Source organism: Ictidomys tridecemlineatus, chromosome 16 (assembly GCF_052094955.1).
Source record: "Ictidomys tridecemlineatus isolate mIctTri1 chromosome 16, mIctTri1.hap1, whole genome shotgun sequence".
NCBI lineage: Eukaryota > Metazoa > Chordata > Mammalia > Rodentia > Sciuridae > Ictidomys > Ictidomys tridecemlineatus.
Genome location: NC_135492.1, coordinates 2,428,122 through 2,443,626, shown reverse-complemented (window position 1 = coordinate 2,443,626; position 15,505 = coordinate 2,428,122). Strand labels below are relative to the sequence as shown.

The 15,505-nt window shown below is 44.6% G+C and overlaps 1 long non-coding RNA gene across 1 annotated transcript; it reads left to right on the top strand.

Moving 5' to 3' along the window:
- Positions 1 to 5,174: 5,174 nt before the first annotated feature.
- LOC144371443 (uncharacterized) lies at positions 5,175 to 10,717 on the top strand. Its single transcript, XR_013431443.1, has 2 exons — positions 5,175 to 5,311; positions 10,526 to 10,717. It is a non-coding gene; the product is annotated as an uncharacterized LOC144371443 (long non-coding RNA).
- The last annotated feature ends 4,788 nt before the right edge of the window (positions 10,718 to 15,505 follow it).

Genomic DNA, 15,505 nt, shown 5'->3' with positions numbered 1-15,505 from the left:
CTACCTTGGAGAAGGAAGCAGCTCCCCACCATTCAGAAGACTCGCCACCTCTCAGGACCCTGCCACAGCCTATAGGACTCACACATCCACCTCCCTCCTATATCCCTCCTGCCTTTTGTGCTCCAGCCCTTCAGGGGCCAACTGCACCCTCAGATATTTTTTCTCCACTTCCCCTGCCTGACCTGGCTCCCTTGCGAGAGTCTCTCCAAAATAGACGAGAACAGATCCAACTTTTAAAAGAATTAAGATCCCTTGACTCTGAGCTCCGCTCATTAGCCTTAGGCATGGAGTCAACCATAGCTGGCCCAAGGCGATCTAATACAAAGGCTAAGCCAAGCCATCGGCCTGTTCTTGCCTTCCCAGTCACCCGCAGTCAGACAGATAAGCCCACCCAGGCTGAAGACTCAGAGGAGGATCTAGAAGAGGAAGTGGCAGAAACGGATCAAGGGGATGAAGCGGGGGAAGGGCAAGAGGAAGATCAGGGCTCAGAGGATGAGGAGTTCACCCCTAGGCAGGAAGGAACCCAGAGTGTCTACAAAAAATTAAGCCTGCGTTTTCTTGAAAAACTTAAAAAGGCTTGTGCTCACTATGGTCCCACTGCGCCTTACACATTGGCTTTACTAGAGAGTCACAGCGCAAAATGGCTTACTCCTAATGATTGGAAATTTTTAGCCCGAGCTACCCTCAGTGCCGGAGACTTCCTGTTATGGAATGCAGATTTCAAAGAGCACTGTCGGGAAACTGCTCAAAAAAATTTAACTAAGGCCTCCTCTAAATCCTGGACTTATGTTAAGCTAGTGGGCAATGCGCCTTTTGACACTAACCCAAAACAGGCGCGTTTCCCTGCTGGACTTTTGGCGCAGATTCAGACGGCTGGCTTACAGGCTTGGAGACACCTCCCTCAAAAGGGCTCGGCTACCACTTCCCTGGCAAAAATCCGACAAGGGCCTGATGAGCCTTATAGCGACTTTGTTGCCCGGCTTAACCTAGCCGCGGAACGCCTGCTTGGACCAAGAAAAAGCGAAAGCACCTTTGTAAAACATCTTGCCTTTGAAAATGCCAACCCCACATGTCAGGATGTTCTTCGACCACATAAGGACAAAGGGGAACTTTCTGACTTTATTAGACTCTGTGCGGGGTGAGTGCAGCCCATGCCATGGGTCTGGCCATAGGTGCTGCCTTTACCAAGGCCTTTTGCAATCCTGGCTCACGTACTTGCTTTACTTGTAAACAACCTGGCATTTTGAACGTGAGTTTCCGACAGGCAAACAAAGCCTAGGGATAGTGTATCCTCAAACCGGGGCTAAAACGCCCCCCAGCCACCCTTTGCCCTAGATGTGGTAAAGGTCGTCACTGGGCCAATGAGTGTAGATCTAAGACAAATGCCCTTGGACAGCCTATTTCTTCCTGCTTTTGGGGAAACTCCCTGTGGGGCCAGCCCCTGGCCCAGACCTCCCCCAGGACAAACCCAGGGGCAATAAGGTTTGTTCCCTCCCAAACTCCCAACCTACCTCAAAATCCTTCTGCACAATTGAGCCACCCCAGACAGCGCAGGATTAGACCTCTGTGCCTCCACCAATACAATATTAGACTCCATGCAAGAGCCCCAGATAATACCCACTGGAATTATGGGTCCCCCTCCATCTCATACGTGTGCCCTTATTCTTGGAAGAGCCTCTACTACCTTACAAGGTGTTCAGATCTTCCCTGGCATTATTGATAATGATTTCACTGGAGAAATAAAAATACTGGCCACAGCTATTAATGGAGTTGTGGCTATCCCAGCAGGAACAAGACTTGCACAATTAATACTCTTTCCCTTAGATTCAGGAGGCACTTCCACCGCCCAAACCCTACCTCGGGGGATTGCCTCCTTAGGCTCCTCTGATGTGTTTTGGGTTCAGCCCATTTCTCACAATAGACCCACTGATGCTGTCAAGCATCTTCAGATAATCAAACTTTTGAAACCCCAGATCCCTGAGCTCACATATCATCCCTTAATGCTGCCTAAATCCCAGCTCCCAGATTTAGATACCAATACATTAGATATTTTGGAAACTACCTTCTCCTTGCTTAATAATTCCAACCCCACCCTTGCTAGTGATTGCTGGCTTTGCATGACAACAGGGGCAATCATGACTATGGCAGTTCCTATTAATTCTATCATAGACAATGATAATACATGCCAACCTGGATTTCCTTTTAAAGTACAGCCTATAGGCACTTTTCCATCCTGTCTTTTAGGCGTGATGCAGAATAATACCTATGATATTGATGTTGGAGTTACTTCCTTTGGAAATTGCTCAACAGTAAAAAATTATTCCTCACCCACCCCATCTCTTTGTCCCCCCAATGGCACAGTTTTTATGTGTGGAGGAAACTCAGCCTTCCCCAGGCTTCCAGCAAATTGGACCGGTGGCTGTGTTCTTGCCTTATTACTCCCTGATATAACTATTGTCCCAGGAGATGAACATCTACCCATTCCTAGCCTAGACACCTTAGTCAAAAGACACAGGCGGGCAATACAAGACTTACCACTCCTTGCCAGCCTTGAAATAACAGCTGCTGTGGGCACAGGTACAGCTGGCTTCGGTACGGCTATACACTTTTACCGTCGCCTGTCTCAACAACTTATAGATGATGTACAAACTCTATCAGGAACCATTAAAGATTTACAGGACCAAATAGACTCCCTTGCAGAAGTGGTCCTTCAAAACAGACGAGGCTTAGATTTGCTGACAGCTAACCAGGGAGGTATTTGCTTGGCCTTAGGGGAAAGATGCTGCTTTTATGCCAATAAATCAGGCATAGTATGGACTAAAATTAAGCAGCTTCAAGAAGATTTAGAAAAGAGACGAAGAGAACTATTTGAAAATCCCCTCTGGACTGGGCTTAACGGATTTCTACCCTACCTTCTTCCACTATTAGGACCTTTGTTGGGTTTACTTTAAATGGTGTCCATAGGACCCTGCATTATAAACAGGCTGGTAAAATTTATTAAAGAACAGATTAATATCTTGGCCTCTAAGCCCATACAGGTCCACTATCACCGTCTGGAGATGGAAGACCGTGCTGCCAACATTTAAAAGGATGTTCTACCCTTCTCTCAGGCTTATTTCTTAAGTTTACATCCCCACAGATCTCCCTTTCTTATAAGTAACAGCTCTGACCAACCATCTTCTGCCCTTGCCATAAGGGTTCACTCCTCCATGGGCCCCTCCACTTGGGGGAGGACGCACCCATGGAGTGAAGACGTTAGGTCATAATAAACGGAGGGTGCAGGAAGGACTGCAGGAGGATGGATCCATGGATCCCAAAACCCAAGACCTCTGAGTGACACGCTCTGGTGATGGCGGTTGGCATGCTCTCCCCTGAAATCCGTCTCCTCCAAAAACATGCCAAGTCCACCTTGAAATCTCCTAGTGAAGACACTCACTCAGATCAGGAGATATTCTAAGGCCTTCTAGAGGAACAGAGCCTCTATCACCCCCTAAAAACATGGCCGGTAAGGTATGGTCAAATATTTTATATAAGAAAGGGAGAAATGTTGGGAACTAGGACATTCTCCTTCAAAGATTAGCCTGACAGCCCCCAGGGAGACATTCTGCCCTGAAGGCATCCTGCAGCTACCTATCTCCCTGGAACACCCTGCGGTTATCAAGATCATCAGACATCTTGCAGCTGGAAGTTTTACCCACCCACATCCAGCAATTGCGAAGAGCTTCCCCATCTAGGTTCGCTGCCCACGTTGATGTGTCCTGCTGGACGGGACAGTACTGGTAATTATAGTGCTTTACTAGTGAGCTACATCCCCAGCCCTTTTAATTTTGTGGTATCAAGGGCACTCTATCACTGAGCCACAACTTCAGCCCTTTTTTTTGAAACAGATTCTCTACTAAGTTGCTGAAACTGGGCTTGAACTTGCAATCCTCCTTCCTCAGCCTCCCGAGTAGTTGGGCAGGTGTGCACCACCATGCCTAGCTATTAGATACATTTTGATAGTGGTCCTTCATCAGTAATAGATGTAGCTGAGACCCTAGCGAGGGGTGGCCACAAAATGAAGAGGCTCATTTGCAATGACTGGAACTAAGTAAGACTAGAAGAGAGCTAGCCAGGCAGTGTCCTTGAGAGACAGATTGCTGGGTTTCCTCTGCCAGGTGAATTCCTGGATTCATCAACTGCATCCTTCCATATTATATGTGCTTAAGAAATGGTAGCTGTTGTTCACATTTATAGGATAATGACAACTCAGTATGTTTAGGTTTCCCGAATGGCCTGGGGTAAGCCCTCTCTGCCTCAGTCTCCCTGTTTGCAAAATCTCTCTGGTTCTCTGAATGAAAAAGCAGTCCATTCCCACCCTCTGGCCCAAATGGCACCAAGCCAGCATTTAAAGCCAGAGGGAGCAGAGGAAATTCAGGCAAGAGGCCACTAAAGGGAGGTTATGGGGCTTGGGCACCACTGTGAGAGGAGCAGAGTGGGTGAGGCCCAAGGCCCCAATGGACCCAGCTCGATGCTACATTTCCCAGTACATGCTGCTGCCTTCTCTGAGTGGCCTGGCCCCATCCTGGTCATGCACATTGGGACATGCCAGGGCCTGGCTTTCCAGGGGCCAGAGGGAGCTCCTGCAGGGGTCTTCAAAAGCCCAAATGCCTTTCAGAAAGAAACTATAACTTTCTGCTTAACCAAAGCCTCCACAGGAGAAGAACAGGCCTAGCCCTTTTCTTTTTAAGTCTTTTTATTTTCCAGCCAGCTGGCCTTGAAGCCAGATTTAAAGTTAGGTAGTTAGTGTAGTTAGGTAAATTGGGTCTAAAATTGAGTGAAATCTAAAATGGAGGCCATGCTGGGAATGACTCAGGGAAAATACAGGACAACTCATGGAATGTTAATGAAGTCCTGAAAAGGCCCTAGGCCAAAGTCCACCTGGAAGAAGTGTTAATGAACAGCCCCCAACAGATTTGGAGATAGCCCATTTCAGAGAAGTGATAAGCCCATCTCAAAAGTCCTTCCTGCTCAGACTACTTCTTTGGCCCACCTGTGTCCCACCCCTCAGGCCTTCCAACCTACATTCCATCACTGAAAGAACTATAAAAAGGGGAGACAACTGCACTTCCACGGATTCCACCTTCTGGGTCCCCTTCTTCCTCCGGGAGAAGTCTTTTCTTCTGTCCTTTAATAAACTTCTAATTTCTACTCTGACCTTGCCTTGGCGTGCTTCTTTGGTGTTATTCTTCAACATCGGGGAGCAAGAACTCGTCACCGGTCAACAGCGGTAACATATTGGAGGTCCCATACTGAGATATTCTGCACCGAGGTAAGCGCCTCTCTACGCACCCCATGTCTGTTTGAGGTGCGTCTTTCTCTCTTTCTTTCTGGAGGGTAAAGTGGGCACCCGTCGGCTACTTAAATGCAACTAGTGCAGCCGCCACTCTACAAGACTCGGGTGAAAGGTTTCTCGGCCTAGGCAGCTCTCAATCACCTGTTCGGTACAGAGCAGGCATGTTGGGTTCTGCCAAAGCCGTTTCCAACTTTTCTGTCTGGGCCTGGAGAGCAATTGGTGTGAGTACACAGTGTCCAGAATCCCGATCTGCCTCGGATGCGTGGAGGTGGAGGAAGGAGTTTGGAACAACTGCGGAATCCCCGTCTGGGCTATTCTCAGACGTTTCCAAAGGTTCCTTTCTCTTGAGCCCTCTCCCGACAGCCCTCAGGGGTATCTAGGGTGATGGTAGATGAATGGCACTGAGGGAAAGCCCCAATCACATTTGCCTCCGTTTGGGCCATGCAACACTCCCAACCCCGCATCCATTCCTCCTGGATGCTTCCCTTCCTTCGCAGGTCAGAAACATTAGCAATTCAAGTTGTAGGACTGAGAAAAAGGCATGAGATAATTAGTAAAATCTGCCCAGGTTCTCTAAGGTGCATAGGTAACTTTCAATAGTCTGTTTTACCACCCAATGTTTAAAATGAGCTGTGTTCCTTAAGCTGCTAAGAGAAGCATTTTTTTAGAATCAACTCTGGTAATCTGCTAGTCTACAGAGCAAAGGCGAAGGCGACAAAGAGCACACGATTCAATGGGTTTTTAGTGGTCGGGAGGAAAGCAGTAAGGCCCTTAAGTCTGAATCCTCCCAGGGTCTTTGGCACAGGGCAAACTGAGACCCTAGCACTTTGCTAAAGGGGACCAGAAACCCCTTGGCAAAGCAAGGTGAGAGACGGGTTTTCTGGACCGTTTAGGAAGCTCAAGGTTAGGGAGACGTCCCTAAGGAGAACAGTTTTCTCTGGCGCAGCATGGGCGCCTGAGTCCTGTTTTCTTCTCACTCAGACAGGAGCTTCTCTCTCTCCAATACGCCAGGTGCATCACTAGCCTGCGTATTGAAAAAATTGGGATAAATTTGAACCTCAGATGCTCAAGGAAAAAGCGCCTCATTTTCTTGGCCTGGCCTCAATACAAACTCTCTGATGGAGAGACCTGGCCACCAGAGGGAAATACCAATTTTAAGTTTTACAGTTTGATAAAATTTACAAAAAAGGAAATGGTGTGAGGTGTTGTATGTTCAGATTTTTTGCTCTAAGGGAAAATCCTAAATTATGCCAACAGTGTAAAGTAGACTTAGCTATGATATCTGCCATGGAGAGAAAAAAATCTTGGACTCACTGAGGAAAAAGAATCAGAAAAATTTGGGCTGATCAAAGTACATACCCCCTCCCCCTTCAAGACCTAAGGCAGATTAAAAACTGATGCTACTGGAAGGTTAAGAGATATGCCAGATTGCCTGGGATTGGATCTATTCAAAGGAGCTAATCTTGCAAGTGAAGGGGAAACTGAGGAATTCCCAGCAGCTGCCAAAGCCATTTTCGCTTTGGGGAAATTTCCTCATAATTTCCCTGCACTGTAAGAATTACTCCACCTAAATGCAGTAAAGTCAGTCACACGGAGACCCTTGATTTTACACCTATAGTTGCCCCTATGTGAGAATATCTGGTCCACTCATGGGAAATCTAAGGTGCCACTGATAGGAGTCATAATTAAATGAAGGTTCAAAACCTGGAGAGATATTTTCTTATCTGGTCTGTTTTAAAGGTTATAGATTGTTTCTTGGATGATTTTGGCTAAATGTGCTTTTTTGTAAAATCTGGTATCTAAATGAGTTTGAAACATTGCATAATCTTGCAGTTAAAAATTAGGATTAGGTAATTGTTAAGTTTATGATTTCAGATAATTCATGCCAGAAAACTTAAATACTTAGGATAGAAAATTAAAAGAACTCTACTTCCAAGTTGGCAAGTAACTCCCAATCATTGTTTTATTTTTTCATCAATTTTTGAACTGGGTAGCCTAAGGAGATTTCACCAGGTATACAGTGCATTGATTTGGGCAAGGATAGTAAATTATGATTTAGTATCTGTTTCTCTCAGTGTGTAGGATTTAGGAAAAGTGTTGAATTAAAACATTGGTCTGGCTTACTAAAATGACATTAATTAGCAACAGTCTTGGAAATTTTCAAAGCTTAATTTTAGATATACATGGTAGTGTGTGGATTTTTTCCAGGTGATTTAATGTAACTTTAGAAACTTCAGAACAAAGAAAGTAGCTTAATGATCCTGAAGGAACTTCTTCTGATGGTGGCTTTTATATTATCAAGAAAGATCCTATTTTCAGTTTTGTGTGAGCAAGTTTTTCTCGTGTAGGAAGATATAAAGATGAAATTTTGTAAATTGTATCTTATTTCTACTTCCAAACCTAAAAATTGTGACTTATGGTTAAAATGCCTTAGGCATAAAATTTCTGCTCAGAATTCCGGTTTTCCAGGTCCTTCCAGACCTCAGCCAGGGCTTATGCTGATATGCAAACAGAAGCAGTTTGGAGCTCAGGCCCAAGAAAAAAAAAAAAAAAAGAGTAAAAGTGTCTTTTTATGGGAACTCAAACTGGATTAAACCAAAGAGTAAATTGTATGGCATTTCCTAATTACTGGCCGGTCAATTTTTTCTAGGACTTTTGCCTTTTCTTAGATTCTATATTCTTTTGAGCTCATGATTTTGTTCCTACAGACAAGTTAATGTTTTTCTGATAAGTTCTATTTTTGATCAACTGGAGTTTTTTTTTTTTTTTAAACATTGCAATGAGATTTCACCTGAGAAATCTGCAAGGCCTTTTGTGTTACACTTGTGTTAGTGTTGTATGTCAGTATGTCTGTGTGTATGTCCATATATCATGCAGTGATATGACAATTGACAGATGAGGAGCGCTCAAAAAAATTAAAAATGGATCCAAATATCTTTGATTCATGTGATTCAAATGGCTCAATTTAAATCTGGTAAACAAATTAAAAAAGGAGATCTTAAGCTTATAAGTTATTCTAGGTGTTAAAAAAAGGCCCTAATAAATGTCTATGAAATAATCTGCTCAGATTCAAAGGTTTACAAATATTGTTTCAAGATGTGAACAGAAGGAGTAATTAAGAGGGTTTAAGTAAGTGATAAAGAAGGTCTGTGCAAGTTGGTTATAAGTGTAAGTTTTTGAGCAAAGTAATCTTAAAGAAATTAAACAGCTGGTTAAACAAGTGCTGTTGTTTTAGAGAATTGTGCTATGTTATTTCTTTAAAAGCTAAAATTAGTTAATATAAAAACATCAATGTAATTGGTGCCATTAATGTGTTCATATCTTCCAGATATACAAGTCTGTAAGGTAGAAGCTTTAGAAAGAGCATTATATCAAGCTAGTATTCTAAAATTGTATGGTAATTTTAGGCTTAAAAGAAAAACATGTTGGAAGTTTATCATTTGTGCTCTATAACTGGACTTGTTATCAATAAGTTATTTAAAGTTCCATGTTACTTTTTACACTGAGATACAATTTAAATGTATTTGTAAGTTAATGAGAGCCTAATCTATGTGAAGGTTTTATTGCAAAACACAAAAGTACTTTGCTACTTTTCTACAAAAGGTTAAAAGCTTTCAGCCTTTCTTTAATTCATGTATTAGATGTGATATTATGTTGTGTTAGCTAATATTCATGTAAACTTGAGCAGCAATTTATGTAGGCTTTTAAAATGATGTCTAAAAAGCAGAGATCAGCTTCAGAACTATAGTATTTAAGACTGTTTCTGTCAAGTGTGTCTGTTTCTGCCAAGAGACTGCATAAAGAGCCCCACCTTGAGATAAGGCTCTATGTCCCATCTCACTGTATGTGAAAGTGACTAAGAAAGTAGGCCAGATTTCAATGCATTTAAGGTTGTGTCCAAAAGTTGGTTTTTGTCACGATTGCCAGGATCTCAAACAGGGGATTATAATGTATAACTCTTTCAAAATTCAAGGTAGCTATTACATAAACTAAATGTTTTTATCCTAGTTAGTTTTGTTTTGTAGTTTGCTTTTAGATGGTCTAAGGATTGCCTGTTAATGTTTTAAAGAGGTACTGCTTTAAGAACTCACAACCTGGGTTAACTTAAGATAAGGAGTTATCATCTACAGGATAGAGAGATAGGTATTAAAGCCCAGTACTTAGTATAAGGCTGTTGAAACTTATTTGCTGGATGTTTAAGATTAAGTTTTAAAGTTAAAGTTAAAAGGGGCCAAGAAAACCAATGTTTGGCTCTTGCCCTCTGAGTCAGTCTGAATCAGGGGATAGGGTCTTCTCCAAAGGGCTCTGCAACTCTAGGCCACATAACCTCCTGATCAGGGAGATTAATGAGACCAGTGGATGACAGAAAGCCAATCAGTGCATTTGCTGTGAAGAGGAGGGTCATCAGAGAAGGGAGACATTCCTGATGCTTCCGAGGGAAGCCACATGGTCAAGCAAGGCCTGGACCCATCCTAGCGCAAATGGCACTAGCAGAACTGAGAAGCTGCTGTGAAGTTCCCAAGGACTCCCAGAGACTCAGCTGACTCTTAACAATAGATGGGAACAAAGTCAGTTTGACTTGCTTCATCTTAAACACTTAGCAAAGACAGTCAAAGCCAAAACATAGCTATTCCTGGACATTTTAAATAATAATAGTTAAATGTAACCTCCAACAATAAGTAAACTGAAGGCTGCAAAAGAGATTCTTAGGTAGGAATGCCTGGTAAACTATCAAAAGGAACTGCCAGAGTAGTTTTTAGTTTTAAGGCCCACAGATATTTCTAACCTACACAGGTAGGCTTGGTGTTTGCTAGTATGGTTATCCAGCCCTAGGTAACAAAATTTAATAGACACAGGTCATACTAGTAAAAAATTTTGCAAAATCAGATGATATTAAATTATTAAACTATCCCTTAAGGGAAAGGACATCTGTAACCCTAAAAGTTAAATGTTGTGTTTACATCGCTGACATTTCTGGCAATATGACAAATATCCTTAAAGATTTACATGCTCAGATAGAAGCCATGTCCTCAACATGGAAACAATATATATGGTTCTTGGTACTTCCTGGTGGTAAACATTGTTAGCCTTTGTCTTTGCCATCATACTCATTGGCATATTTCTGTGCTATGGCATTTATTGCTGCATCAATCTGGTTTCACTACTAATGAATTCTTGTTTCTCTTATAGACACCCATCACTCGAATGGCCCTCCAGCCTATTACTTCTCAATTGGACTTTTAGCATGGACCACTCGATAGATCCGATATTTTTAAAGGGGACTCCAAACTGCTTGCCCCGACATCGCCCCTTTTGTCAGCCTGAAGAAGCCAGAAAGATTTTCTTCGCCCCCTTTCCTTACAGCAGTAAGGAGTTCCCAAATTAGAGGGGGGAATGAAGCCAGATTTAAAGTTAGGTAGTTAGTGTAGTTAGGTAAATCGGGTCTAAAATTGAGTGAAATCTAAAATGGAGGCCATGCTGGAAATGACTCAGGGAAAATACAGGACAACTCATGGAATGTTAATGAAGTCCTGAAAAGGCCCTAGGCCAAAGTCCACCTGGAAGAAGTGTTAATGAACAGCCCCCAACAGATTTGGAGATAGCCCATTCCAGAGAAGTGATAAGCCCATCTCAAAAGTCCTTCCTGCTCAGACTACTTCTTTGGCTCACCTGTGTCCCACCCCTCAGGCCTTCCAACCTACATTCCATCACTGAAAGAACTATAAAAAGGGGAGACAACTGCACTTCCACGGATTCCACCTTCTGGGTCCCCTTCTTCCTCTGGGAGAAGTCTTTTCTTCTGTCCTTTAATAAACTTCTAATTTCTACTCTGACCTTGCCTCGGCGTGCTTCTTTGGTGTTATTCTTCAACATCGGGGAGCAAGAACTCGTCACCGGTCAACAGCCGTAACAGCCTCGTCATTCTATTTTTTTTTTTTGTATTATAAACGGTCCCAGCTACAACAAACAGGGAAAAAAACATCTCCCAGGCCTGGGAAGGGGCAGGCTGGCCTCCTGGGGCAGACAAAGACAGCTCTGGCCTCGGGCACCCACTGGGAGAGGCCCTGGAGCTCCTGCCCAGAGCCAAAGTCAGGAGTGAGGGGAGGATTCAGGAAGTCTTTGTTTGCACCCCAAACCTTCTCCTGCCCCTGGGAGCAGAGCTGCCTTCCAGCCAAGGAAAGGTTTCCTAAAGGGCTTGGGGGCAGAGAAGGAAAGATCAAGCATCCTCTCACCAGGGCCCATGGGGAAACTGATGTCTGGGGAAGAGTTGCAGAAGGTCACAGTATCAACAAATGGCAGAGCTGATCACTGAAGCCAACATTCTCAAGTCCAACATCAGGTACCAAGAAAATGTCAGAAGAGGGGTCCAAGGAGGAGCCCTGGCATCCTCAGTTTGCTGAATGAGATCGGATGTCATTACTTTCTCAGCTTCTCTGCCTTCCAGTAAGTTAAGTTCATTTTTCTATGACTGAGTTCCCTTATGTTTGAAAATGAGGACATGCTTGTACCCACCTTGTAGGGCAGCTGTGAGGAGCATAGGAGCCAGTAGGTAAAAGACATAGAACAGTGATTTTTTAAAAAAATTACCTCTTACTCTCTGTAAATGTAAAGTTTGTATTCTTCACCTAAGGAATGTTTACTGACCTCTCCTAGGGCAGGCCCAGGGCCAGGTGCTGGGGGATGCAGCAGGGCAAAGCAAAAAGGTCTCCTGCTTGGTGTAACTTCCAGTGGGGGAGGGGGCAAGCCAAGGGACACAGTGGATTACTAGATGCACTGCCTAATGGCACATTCTAGATCTCTCTTCTCCTGGAGGGAGTATGGTGTGGGGGGGCGCAGTCAGAAACTTTCTGGACTCAGGGGCCAAATTGATCAGATGGGAGAAGGCAAGGGCGTTCCTTCCCTTGCAAAAGGAGACAGGAAAATGCTGAAAACCAGTTTTTGCAGTTTAATTGTTTTTAAGTGAAAGAGGCCCCAGGCCAACAGCTGGCTACCTCCCCACCCAGGTGGGCTGGTTCATCTGGTTCAGCCTCAGAGTGCTCAGCGCTTGGGTCCTCATCACTGTGCCTGAGATGCAGGGCTGGTCCTGAGGAAGGGGGAGCCTTTTTCCATCTCATCCATCGAGGCGTTCCAGGTCCCCCATCTTTCCACTCACAAGGTTCCCTACTGCCCAAGGCATAACCAGCGACCTCCCAGAACTGGAGCTGGAGCCCAGCCAGGGCGTGACCTGAGGGGCAGGGTAGGGACGTGGCCTGTGAGCATGGGGTGGGCCAGAGCCACAGCCGCACCCTGCACTCACCACGCCCAGTGCGCCTCTGGCTCAGGCTCCCAGAGGGGATACTGACTACTCTTGAGATGCCAAGCCTTTCTCAAAAAGCCGACAGAACTTCCCCACCCCGTGCTTCACAGAAACCTCACCTGGGTCTGAAGTGGGTAAATTGATAGGCAACATGCCCTGGGTTAGGGGAAGGACAACCTCCTCCTGCCCACACTTTTCTCCCAGTTCCCCATCTGATGCCCTACAGAGAGCTTCCCTACACAACTAAGCTGATACCGACGGTGCTGTTATAAATTCCATTTTACATGTAATAAAACTGAGGCTCAGGAAGGCTGATTATGTCCCTAATCCAAAGTCACACAGCCCTTAAGGGATAAAGCCAGGATTTAAATCCAGGTGAATCTCCCTCCAAAATTGGATAATTTTCCTTCTTCAGCTTGTTAATTCTAGCTCTACACTTTGCCTGAAGTGTAGCATTGATATATCCACTTAGATGGCTATATAAACCGCTATATAGATGTGGAGGTTAAGCTGGAGATGGAGATAAAGATGGTATCTTAGAACCACAGACAATTGTATCAGGTGTCAATGGGATTGGGGCCAATACCCTTTTTCCAAATCTCCATCAATCCCCAAAACCTTTTGTTTAAGTCAAAAAATTTTAAAAAATTTGATGTAGATGGACACAATACCTTTATTTAATTTATTTAATTTTATGTGGTGCTGAGGATTTAAACCCAGTGCTTCTCATGTGCTAGGCAAGCGCTTTACCACTGAGCTACACCCACAGCCCCTAGTGGAAAGATTTTGAGAGGGTGTACCAAGCATTGAACTTAGGGGCACTCGACCACTAAGACACATCCCCAGCCCTAATTTGTATTTCATTTAGAGACCGGATCTCATTGAGGTGCTTAGTGCCTCACCATTGCTGAGGATGGATTTGAACTCGTGATCCTCCTGCCCCAGCCTCTGGAGCTGCTGGGATTAGAGGTATGTGCCACTGGGTCAAGCTAGTTGAAAGATTTTTAACATGCAGAAAATGATACACATATTTTCATATGCTCCCAAGAGGGAAAAAAATACTTTCTTTGTTGTGGAAACGATGTTGACTCAATCTTCCAGAGATAGAGCTTCAAGTCAAATGTCCTAGGTACCTTCTACCCCCTCCAACTAGACCTAAGCCCCTCCTAATTAAGAAAGTTCCTATAGGGTTACAGGTCTGCCCTGGTACCCAGCAGGGCTGGAAAAGCCCCCAGTATTTAGGTATTTGTACCTCAGGAGAGAAGTTCTGGCTCCTCGAAAAAAATGTCATATGGTGAACAGGCAGGGAGGCAAAGAGGATCCCATTTTACAGGAGTAAAACTGAGGCTCAGGAAGTCACTTGCCCTAGGACAGAGACTCAGTTCTTTGTTTATCTTACCCCGACCTGTCTCCCTGTTTTTGTTTGTTTGGTTTTTTTTTCCTTGGGGGGGGTGTTTGGGGTTTTTTTTTATACTGGGGATTAAACCCAGGAGTACTTAACCCCTGAGCTAAATCCCTAGCCCTTTTTATTTTTTTTTTAAATTTTAAGACAAGTTCTCACTAAGTTACTTAGGGCCTCACTAAATTTCTGAGACTGGCCTTGAACTTGCAATCCTTCATCCTCAGCCTCTGAGATTACAGATGTGTGCCTGGCTATGCCTACCTTTTATGCACTGCTTTCATTGGAATAGTGGTTGCTGGAAGGAAGGGGTATCTTAGTAGGAAGGAGGTCAAAGCTCCTGGCAAGAGTGAAGGGGCCAGGAGGCTAAGCTGAGCCTTTAGGAGAGAAGGCTGCAGGTCCTGCTGATCTGCGGCTCTGCCTGATCCTCAGGGGTTCTGGGGTTCTGTTGGCCCCCTTCAGGACATTTGAGAGTTGAGAAGGGGATGCTCAGAGGTTTCATCAGGAACAAAAGACACTCGACATGTCAGGCAGGTTTTGTGGCTCACTCTCCCACCTCCATCCATTGATAAGCAAGTGCTCTATCACTGAGCTGCACCTCAGTCCAGATTTCCATCTCTGAACATTCTGAATGGCCTTCTGCCCCAGTAGAAAGCCCACCTGGATCATTGCATTGTGCCTCCTGGGCTCGGGAGCCTCACAGTGGACACACAGGAATGACAGTGACCACAAATTGAAATTTTTCTATTATAAGTGTTTTTTCAAAATCTGGATTTAACAAAAAAAATTGTAGTTTCAGCTTCAGACTCTGGAAGATTCAGGTATTCAAGTAATATGACGAGGGACACAAGCTGTCACTCCACCCCTCATTCCCTAATGGTGACTTCATTCAGAGTCCACACAATGACAGTATGGCTGCCAGCAGGTCTGGCTCTCCTGGCAGTCTCAAGATCAGTGAGAAAGAGCTACTTCCTTCCCCAAATCTTTATATTGGCCAGCCAACTTGGGGCACCTACCACTTCCTAAATGCCAGGCATTGTCTGCATTGTCTGCTTGATCTCATGCTTATTTGGGGTTTGATGAAAGGGTTTTGTTTTGCAATACTGGGGATTGAACTCAGGGTCACTCTACCACTGAGCTGCACACCAGCTTGTTCTCACATGGGGAGTAACTGTTTTTCCTCTAGCCATTTTCACCAGAACCTTTCACTAGGATCCTTGTAAAGCTTCTTGATAGGGCCCAGGGAAATTTCATCATGGCTAATGGTCTCAGCGATCCTTGGGCTCCAGGAAAGAAAGGGCTATCCCCCAAACCTCCTCTCCAGAGAGCGTCCCACCTAGGAAGGTCAGGGACGTCATTTCCCAACTCTTTCCTGCTCCCAGACTGCCACAGTGGAAGCCAAGGCATGAGAGCACACACCTACTGCTGGTGACCAGCTGACTCCCCTTTAGAATTTGCTCATGCAGTTGGGCTT